We start from the raw sequence: 10,847 nt of genomic DNA, 5'->3' as shown, positions 1-10,847 counted from the left end.
AATTTAACCTCCACAACATGTGAAAAAAGCCAGCCATGGTGGTATACCTTGTAATCCAAGAATTGGGGAGCAGTGACAAGGAAAGCTCTGGTGTTGGCTAGCCAGATAGCCTAGCCCAGTTGGTGAGCTCCAGGCTAATGAAAGACTCTTAAAAAAAAAAAAAAGATACCAGAAAATGAAAAGATCTCCCATGCTCTTGGATAGGTAGAATTAACATAGTAAAAATGGCAATCCTGCCAAAAGCAATCTACAGATTCAATGCAATCCCCATCAAAATCCCAACACAGTTTTTCACAGACATTGAAAGAACAACACTCAACTTTATATGGAAAAATAAAAAGCCCAGGATAGCCAAAACAACTCTTTACAATAGAGGATCTTCTGGAGGCATCACCATCCGCAACTTCAAGCTCTACTATAGAGCCATAGTTCTGAAAACAGCTTGGTATTGGCACAAAAATAGACAGATAGATCAATGGAATCGAATTGAAAACCCTGATATTGACCCACGCACCTATGAATACCTTATTTTTGACAAAGGTGCTAAATCTATACAATGGAAAAAAGATAGCATCTTCAACAAATGGTGCTGGAACAATTGGATTCGGATATGCAGAAAATTGCAGATAGATCCATACCTGTCATCATGCAAAAAACTTAAGTGCAAATGGACCAAAGATCTCACCATAAATCCAGCCACACTGAATCTTCTAGAAGACAAAGTGAGAATTATCCTTGAACAAATTGGCACAGGAGACCGCTTCCTGAACATTACACCAGTAGCACAGACACTGAGGTCTGCAATTAATAAATGGGACCTCCTGAAACTGAGAAGCTTCTGCAAGGCAAAGGAAACAGTCAGTAGGACAAAACGACCACCCACAGAATGGGAAAAGATCTTCACCGATCCCACATCTGACAGAGGGCTGATTTCCAAAATTCATAAGGAGCTCAAGAAGCTAGCCACCAAAACACCAAACAATGAAATTAAAAAGTGGGGTGCATAAATAAATAGAGAATTCTCATTGAATTGGCTGAAATTCTATTGAAATGGCTGAAAGACACTTAAGAAAGTGCTCAAAATCATTGGCCATCAGAGAAATGCAACTCAAAACAACTCACGCCTGTCAGAATGGCTAAAATAAAAAATACCAATGACAATCTATGCTGGAGAGGATGTGGAGAAAAAGGAACACTCCTCCATTGCTGGTGGGAGTGCAAACTTGTAAGACCACTCTGGAAATCAGTATGGTGGTTGCTCAGAAAAATGGGAATCAGTCTACCTCAAGATCCAGCCATTCCTTTCTTGGGTATATACCCAAATAATGCACATTCATACAACAAGGACATATGTTCAACCATGTTCATAGCAGCATTGTTTGTATTAGCCAGAACCTGGAAACAGCCTTGATGCCCCTCAACTGAAGAATGGATAGAGAAAATGTGGTACATTTATACAATGGAGTACTACTCAGCAGAAAAAAGCAATGGAATCTTGAAATTCGCAGGCAAATGGATGGAACTAGAAGGAACCATCCTGAGTGAGGTAACCCAGTCACAAAAAGACAAACATGGTATGTACTCACTGGTATATGAATTTTAGACATAGAGCAAATTATTACCAGCCTATAATGCTCTTCACCAAAGAAACCAGGAAACATGAAGGACTCTAAGGGATAAATGGTCCCCAGGAATGGAAGTTGCATGAAGTCCTGAACTAATTGGGAGCATGAGGGGCGGGGAAGGAGCTGCTACAGTAAGAGCAAGAGAAGAGAAGTAGAGGAGAGGAAATGGAGTAGCAGAAATATTGAGTTGGGAGAAGAATAGAGGAAATAGAGCAGGATGAGAGATACCATATCAGAGGGAGCCACTATAGGTCCGAGAAGAGATCTGGAACCAGGGAGATCTCCAGAGACCTACAAGGATGACACGATCTGACAATCCAGGCAATGGTGGAGAGGATAACCTAAAAGCCCTTCCCCTAAAATGAGATTGATGACTTCTCTTTATGCCATCCTAGAGCCCTCACCCAGTGGCTGATGGAAGCAGAGACAGACATCCACAGATATACACTGAGCTAAAATCAGGAATTTAGTTGAAGAGAGGGAGGAATGAAGAATGAAGGGGTCTGTACCAGGTTGGAGAAACCCACAGGAACAGTTGACCTGAACAAGGGAGAGCACATGGACCCCAGATGCTGTCGGGGAGGCCAGTACAAGACTGATCCAGACCCCTGAACATGGATGTCAATAAGGAGGCCTCTGCACTCCAGGGAGCCTCTGGTGGTGGATTAGTATTTTTCCCTGGTGCAAGAAGGGACTTTGAGAGCCCATCCCACGTGAAGGGTTACACTCTGGCCCTGGACACATGGGGAAGGGCCCAGGACCAGCACAGGAAGATTTGGTGGACTTTGCAGAGCCCCCGCTGAGGGCCCTACCCTGCCTGGAGAGTGGTGGGTGGATGGGGTGGGGGGTGATCGGGGTGGGGGAGGAGGGTTGGGAGTGAGGGGAGGGAGAGGGAGAAGGGACTTGAAACTAGCTTGTTCCCTAACTAGAACTAATAAATAAATTAAAAAAAAAAAAAGGTGGACAGCTCCTGAGGAATGGCACCCAAGGTGACCTCTGCCTTCCACACAGACATGCATATCTGTCCACATACACCCACATGGACACATACACACATAGAAGTATGTTTGCTACCAACACATAGTGCTGAACTCTTAGTAATTTGTTTTTGTTAAATGTATTTGTGGAGACAACATGTGGGAGGGTATTAGCTGGGGAATGAAGACAGGCTGGTCTTCCTCTGCAGCAACATCTGGCCTCCTGTGCATCCTTTCCAGTCAAAGAAGATCTGCTACTGCCAGGTCTCAACACAAGCACTGTCAGCCCTGAGCCCCTCTTCCAGCAGGGTTGGCACACTGGCTCATAAGCTCTGGTCCACCCCCTGTTGTAGTTGCAGACCTTCTTACAAAGTAGGTTTGTCAGAACATTGGTTTCAAATATGTAAAAAAGCATCCTTGCTAATGCAGTGCCTGCTTGAGAGCCACTTGGAAGCAGGTTCCTAAGGAAACACCAAACTAGCTCTACAGCATACGTCTCACCTCAACCTTCTCTCTCTAACACTTAAAGTTTGGTATTTAACAGACTAAAATAGACATTTCTTTAAAGAAGATGTAAGAGGACCTCTGAGATGGCGAGGCAAGTAAAAGTGCTTGCTTACAACCTGAATTCCATCCCTGAGACCCACGTAAAAGTGGAAGAGAACCAACTTACAAAGCTGTCCTCTTATCTTCACATGGACAACATAGAATACCTCCCCCCTCCCACACACACATCTTACACACATGTACACAAGAATAAGTAAAATTTTAAAGAAAGACGATATACAAATGGCAGGCATATAAAATTTCCCACCCACCAATGTGCAACCAAATGACTTTGACGTTTTTAAAATGGGTTGGTGAGAAAACAAGAGAACAATACTTCCTGTTACACATTTCAGGAAATTCAGGTTCCTCTGTCCATAGACAAACCAGCACTGGAACCCAGCCATAATGCATTTATGAACTGCTCAGTGGCCATGGATGTCACAGCAGAGCCAAGGAGTCCTGCAGAGACAGATGGCCCATGGAGCTGGAAACATTACCACCTGACTCTCTGCCAAAGCGCTTGCTGACTCCTGCACTGCTGCACAAGGCACTCAAGGCTTTCCAAGGCATGGACTGTCCCTCTTCCTGCCACTCTGGGAACTACTTCCTCAGCTCTTTCACAGAAAGAGCTCCTACCAGGCTCCACCAGGGGCTGGATTGTGAGATGGGGACATATTCACTAAAAGCCAACTCTGACATTCCCAAACTGCTTAGGTCAGCAATGTAATAGCTAGTCATACTATTCAAATAATTTTGCAGTAGATATAGTTGTAAAGGGAGAGTAGAAGTATTTTTTTTACAAAAGTTCCACTTTAATGTTTAAGGAAAGCCTGGGTGAGCTGCTAAAAATTATAAACAAGTAAACAGACATTTACTAAGGTCATAGAGAGGGAACTGAAAAAGACTGATAGCACGAGGACTGAATCTCAGATCTTACCACATGGCTTGCAGCTCTTAGGTGACATCAGAAGCCCACAGACATGTATTCTGAGCATGGCCCTCTGTAAAAAGATTGCCACATCCTTATACATACACAGTAAATTAACTCATTCAAGTGAGTTCTTGCTAACACAGGGAAGGCCTAAAGAGCGCTAAGCTCCCTGCTATTTCAGGTGTGCACAGCCACTCAAGTTGGGACTTCTTGCACTGGGGCAGACTTTTCCCCACTCTGCACCTGGAGTATGGGTTCAGCCTGACAAGGTCTCACAGATCAGAGGCAGCACAGTTAATCCCAGGCAATCTGATCCAATACAGTCTCCTTTTCCACAAGTCTCTATTACTCCCACTCTGAAGAAACCAAAATCACATTTTTGTACAGATAAGAGTTAGAAATATTTAGCCCATTGGACCCTCTGCCACAGGTAAAATAAAAAACTGAGTTTAATTTGAAGCTTCAAAAAGAATATCCAAATTACTAAGAATGAATTAATTTGGTAAAAGACTAGTTCAAGTTTCATTTAGTTCTAGTCTACATCCTAAAATATGGGTGACTATTTCCTCAAATGTTTAAAATATTCAAATAGGTGCAAGCTGCACAAGCCGGATCAAGGAGAGTCCAGGTATCCACACAAATGCTGTCCCTACCCTTCTCTCCATACCAGAACCTGTCCATGGAGTCCAGAAATGTGGGAACAAAAGCCCACAGCAGGCCAGTGAGCTCAGAAGGCTAATCACGATCTACCCCCAACAGGAAAGAGGACATGCCACAGGCTGGACCCCTTTCCTCAATGTGTGCACCCATCATGGAATGTCACACAAGCAACAGCAGAAACAATAACCGCAGAAACAATAATGTGCATGTGTTTGAAATAAGTCAAATGCTAACCAACTGAAAAGCCATTTTAAAATAGAAACCTATCTACTATTAATTATCAATGTACTGCAAAGGTGTCTGAGTTAATAGGAGAAATTCCCCTAATGTAAAATTCTCATAAAATTTATCATAAAGATAACTGGTACCTACAGTGACATTTCTGAGAAGATTCTTCCAGATGGTAGATCATGACAAGCTGGACTGGACTTACTCCCTGCCACAGTCCTCTGCTTTAAGACAGAAAACTTTCCTTCCATCCTTAGCTCCTCCTATCTGAGGGCCTGGGCAGCTCAATCGGCTGCATATTTATAGCGGCCTGGTCTAGCTGGCATTTAACTATCAAGATTCTAAATAAGAATGGCAACCTTTGCCAACGAGAAAAACTAATTTTGCTTCTTTGAAAATAGTGAACTCGCCTGAATTGTTTGATAATCAAAACCAATTCCTAAAATACTTTATCACTTCAGTGGCCTTGGAAATCCAACATCTCATAAAAACTATTTTAGATGTTTATTTTTATGTTCAGTGTCCTTGAAACATCCCAACTCCTGCATACAGCAGTGCTGTCTCTGGTGACACCAACTCCACCCATCTGATATTGGAACTTGTGCTAGTCAGTTATTTTGTTTTTATTTTGGCTTTAGTTTTTAGTGTACATACATGACACAAGCTACAGTCATCTGGCAAGAAAAAAACCATCAATTAAGGAATTGCCTACATCAGATTGACCTATAGGCAAGTCTGTGGAGCTTTTTTTTGATTAACGATTGATGTGGGAGGACCCAGCCCACTGCCAGTGGTGCCACTCCTGCTCAGGTGGTCCTAGACTATGTGAGAAAGCAAGTGGAGCAAGCTATGGAGAGCAAGCCAATAAGCAGCACTCCTCCATGGTTTCTCTTTCAGTTCCTGCTTCCATATTCATGTTTTCACTTCCCTCAATGATGGACTATAATCTGTAAACTAAAACTCTTTACTCCCCTAAGTTGTTCTTGGTCATGGTGTTTATCAGAGCAACAGAAAAGCAAGCAAAAAATAGGACATGCCTGTATTCCTTGTAAAAAGGCAGTCTTCCTTGGCCACTTGTTCACAGTTCTCTTCCTTCTCATTGTATTACAGGACACAGTGGCCTCCTTCACAGTCGTACCTTTTCTATGCCTTAAGCTGGCCTTCCCCTCCTCTCCCACAAGGGCCTCATTTTGCCTGAAATTCATTGTCATGTTGTGCCTTGCACTCAACTGCCCTCTCCAATACAAATGAACTTCCAATTCATACCCAGCCTTGTTCTAGCACCTTCCCAACCAAATAAATACTCAACTTCCTCACTGAATCTCAGACAAAGAATACCCCTTGAACAACTATCCTGGCTCACCTGCTTATCTAAGTCACCCCAGGCCTGAGGATAGCATCACCAGCAAGGACCTCTAAATTGCTCTTTTTTTCCAAGTTGCTTTCACACCCTCAAATTCCTTTTTATCTGTTTGCTTTATTGTCACAATGGACTCCAAACTGTTTCCCACTTCCTACTCCTTGCTCTCAAACAAAGGAATGGAGTTGAGACCATTAATTATCTGTGAAAGAAGGATAGAAATAAGCCACAGAGAGGGAGGTGTCTGCTGCCAAGCACAGTAGACAACTCTTACATGTGTTTGGTAACTTACGGTGGAAAGCTCAGCATCAATCTGTCTGTCACTCAGCATGCTTCCCTGCACAGGCTCAACACCATCTTTGTCTTGCAGAACCAAGTAAATAACATTCCTGTAGGGATTCCAAGTATAGGGACTCCCTGGCTCCAACAACAGATTCATTTTAGAAAACACTAGTTTAAATCTTTGTTATTTAGTCATGTTTTGAAATGCAAGGCAGTATTTTGACACACTGTTAATAAAAAGAATTCTTCTCTGACACCAATAATTTGACTTGATTAGAAGGGCTGCATGCTCAGTATGAGGCTCTGAGAGGAGAAACACCCACCGTGATAAAGGCTTAAAATATAAACAATCTGGCTTGAACTCTTGGCTGTCTGGGAGTCTACTTCATCAGGGACTGAACCATGAGAAGAGATGCAGACATGGCTAAAGAGAATGGCAGAGATGGTGGGGTTGACATGGCAGGTAAACAGTTGGAATAGTTACAGAGATGACTCCGCCATGCCAGACACTTAAGAGCAACAGCAGAGGCCAGCTCACAGAGAGGGTCACAAAGGCAGCTTCAGTAAGGGCCTGGCAGTTTCACTGGGGAGTTCCCTTCCCTGCCTTAACTGGAAACCCCTTGGGACATTAAACATATGTAAAACTGAGGCAACAAACACATCATCCTCTAGCTTTTTCTTCTTCTTTTTTCATAGTCAGCACACTTGTGGTAGATGTTGGGGAACTACTGTTTCCAGATCTTGCAAGGCAGGGCACACAGTGTGGCATGATCTGCAGAGTTCAGGCCCTGCTTTCTAACTGGGTCATATACTATTCCAAGGTTCTGGCCTCTGCAGTCCAAACAGCCATATGCCTTTGTAGAACACATCTGCTAGGAGAGTGAGGATGAGGATAAGACCCCACCACAGCAAGAGGTACCTTCAAGGAAGGAGAAAAGACTTTATGTAGGAAACACACAAAGTAAAAGACAACCATGTATATCTGACACACAGTGCAGACTGGCTCAAGAGCCACTATGAGATGGACACAAATATCCTCAGCCTTTAGTATCAATTAGAGTCACTGAGAATCTTCTCAAAATTATAGATGCCTAGTACACTAGGCAGCCCACAGACACTGACCTCATGGTCAGCGAGTGACACAAAATTATAGATGCCCAGGGTACCAAGCAGCCCTCAGACACTGACCTCATGGTCAGTGACAATGCTCAGGAGAAACTGCACTATCCCATCTGGCCATGCAAGGGCACAAATGCAATTACTCACAGACCCCCAGAAGGTTAGCAATTGCAACTTCCACCTTCCAGTGGGAACTCAAAACCTGTTCTCAAAGCCTGGCTAATACCACAGCCCTATTCTTCACCTGTTTCCCTCTTCCTCTAACCTTTCAGGTAGGAACTAAAGTGTCTTATTTAACGTATAGGAATTTATCCTCTATTTACTCACTCTTGGATAACAATCAGCCTGCATTGCTTTCTCTACAAATGAATCTTTGGTTTCTCCAAACAAAAGGTACAATTTGGAGAATCTACTATGAAGACAGGCTTCAAGGATACTCCACACCATTTTTGTTAGAGTAAACTAAGAATTACAGGGAATCTCTTTGCAACTGTACTCACAGACATGGTTAGATGGCCCACACACATCCGTCTGAGCCTCTGTAAGAAGGTCTCTAACCTCATTAAGTCTTTGTTTTGGAGAACATGAGGAATGGGACTCCTTCACCTGTTACAACTTCTAGAGAACTCTGGGTCCTGAAGCCTATGGTTAAGGGGAGGATGACCCAAACTTCTGAGAAAGGAGGCTAACCACGGTAGCTGCTGGCGGAGGGTGGCCCTTGTCACAGATGGAGACTGTGCCTTGACTTCAGGGAATGTCCATGCTGGACTTTCCTACCAGTCTTGTCAGCAGTGACTCTTCTTATTTTGTCATGGAACCTTCAGAAAACTTCAAAGAACACCACCAGAAAGACAGAGACCACACAGGGCAAGGAGGCCCCAGGAGTAAACACTGGTCAAAGGGCTGTGGTGGAACCTCTGAATGGACAAAGAGGCAAAGTGTCTTATGGGCTAGGAAAGGCATAGGTAAGTTGGAAGGAAGGGAAGAAATTTTTCAGGTCACTGTTAGCAAAGAGGAGGGGAAGGCAGGACAAAGTGTCAGCCAAGCCTTAAGTGCACCTAGGCCCAATGCCTGAGGGAGAATCTGGCTTTCACCACAGAGGGAAGGTAAGTCATACATTAGTGAGTAGTACTTGGCCAGTAAGAGTTATGAGATACAGCATAGGAAACCAAAGGGAAGGAAGGCCCTGAACCTCCAATAAGCACACATGGAGGGAGAGAGCAGAGGTAGATATTGTTCATGTCCTCCTGGTCCTGGCCTGTCAGCAGCCTATGAAGCAGGCAGGGAACAGAACCCCAAGCATAGAATCCCTCTCAATGCAGGATGAGTTGCTATTGTCAAGGCCCAGCAATATGGTCCGACTGCTTCTATGATGGCTACAGATGCGCTAGAGTTCAAGTCAATGTCATGCTGATTACAAAAGTGCCAGTTGTACTCTTAAAAAGCTGGGGTTAGTCAGCCAATAACAGACCTTACCCCTGCACTTTCCCACTGTTTGAATGATGTGATGATTTTTAGCTTGGCAGCAATGAGTCTTAATTGTGAGCCCAGATTTGTCTGTTATCTGTGGATAAGCCAGAAGATGTCTGCACACAGCCACTCCCCATCCAGAAGCTCCATGTGGCATAAGGCCCTGCCTTCTTTACATTTTCTACAGATAACATCAAGAGCAAGAGTTTTGAGAGAGGCTTTCTGTCCCAGGGATGCTGATGAAAGGGAGTCAGTAATTGATAATGACGTGACTATGGCCTCTACTTATCTGGGTATTTTTATACTCAAAACATTGGAAATATATGTAGGAGTTGCATGGCAATTTAAGGTACAAAGATCAACAAAATTGTCAGGTTTTTTAAAGTTTAGTTTGATATAACATTTCTATGTATCAAAAGTCCAAGGTCCCAATGCACATTTTCAAAAATCTGTGGAATTTTCAAGCATCAGTCCATTTCCCTAAAGGAACCTCCTCCCTTTCTACCTCTGATCTCCTTTCTTTGAGGAGCACTGGTTTAGAGGGTAAAGGGAAGGTGGGTCTGGATGAAGAGCTAAATACATACAAGGGACTGGGAGAACTATGAAATTATACCTAAAGGACTAGGAACCAGGCCTATCAGTGCCAGGGAATGAGTTATAAATATGGAGTGTGGGAAGGCTGTGAGGGGCAGTGTTAGACAAAGACATAGGGTGAGCTCTTGAATTAGTGTATCTTGCTCTAAGATAAAGAGTATGTATGCATGTATGAATGAACAGATACATGTGACAATGATGGGGAAATACTTCTATGTATGTTTATCTTATTGATTGTTTAATAAAGTTCTGTTTGGCCAATGACTAGGATTCTCATCTGTTAGCTCAGTCTTAATTATCATAATTCTATATATTTTATAAGACTTATCTTATTGGACACCTTATTGGCATCCCTCCTTGCCGGTGGATCACACTGCGCTGCTGGAGGAGGAAGAGGAAAAAGGGGAAAAAGGGGATTCTTCCTCTTTCTCCTTGCTTATGAGTCTCCTTGCTATGTCACTTCCAGCCTGGATCACCACGTCTCTACTACATTTCCCAGAATCCTGTTTGACTCCTAGTCCTGTCTAACTTGCTGTTTCATTAGCCAAACAGAACTTTATTAAACAATCAATAAGATAAACATACATAGAAGTACTTCCCCCATCATGACAATGAGGAATAGAAGACAGAACAACAGAGAACATTATATCCATGTGAACGGCAGGAATATATGTAGGGAGAATGCTTCAAAATTCTCTCTCTCTCTCTGTCTCTGTCTCTGTCTCTCTCTCTCTCTCTCTGTGGTCTCTCTGTCTCTCTATCTCTGTCTCTCTCTCTCTCTCTCTGAGTTTTTTGAGACAGGATTTCTCTGTATAGCCCTGGCTGTCCTGGAACTTCTTCTGTAAACCAGATCAGTCTGCCTCTGCCTCCTGAGTGCTAGGATTAAAGGTATGTGCCACCAATGCCTGGCTCTCTTCAAGATTCTTTAATCACCCAACTTCCCATAAATCTGATATTATTCAAAATATAAAGCAAAGGAAATTAGATTGTTGATCCATAAATCAAAATATGTTGATCCATAAATGGTGTAATGTTTGATAAAGACATTCATG

The sequence above is a fragment of the Cricetulus griseus genome, assembly GCF_003668045.3.
Source record: "Cricetulus griseus strain 17A/GY chromosome 1 unlocalized genomic scaffold, alternate assembly CriGri-PICRH-1.0 chr1_1, whole genome shotgun sequence".
NCBI lineage: Eukaryota > Metazoa > Chordata > Mammalia > Rodentia > Cricetidae > Cricetulus > Cricetulus griseus.
This window is presented reverse-complemented; position numbering follows the sequence as displayed.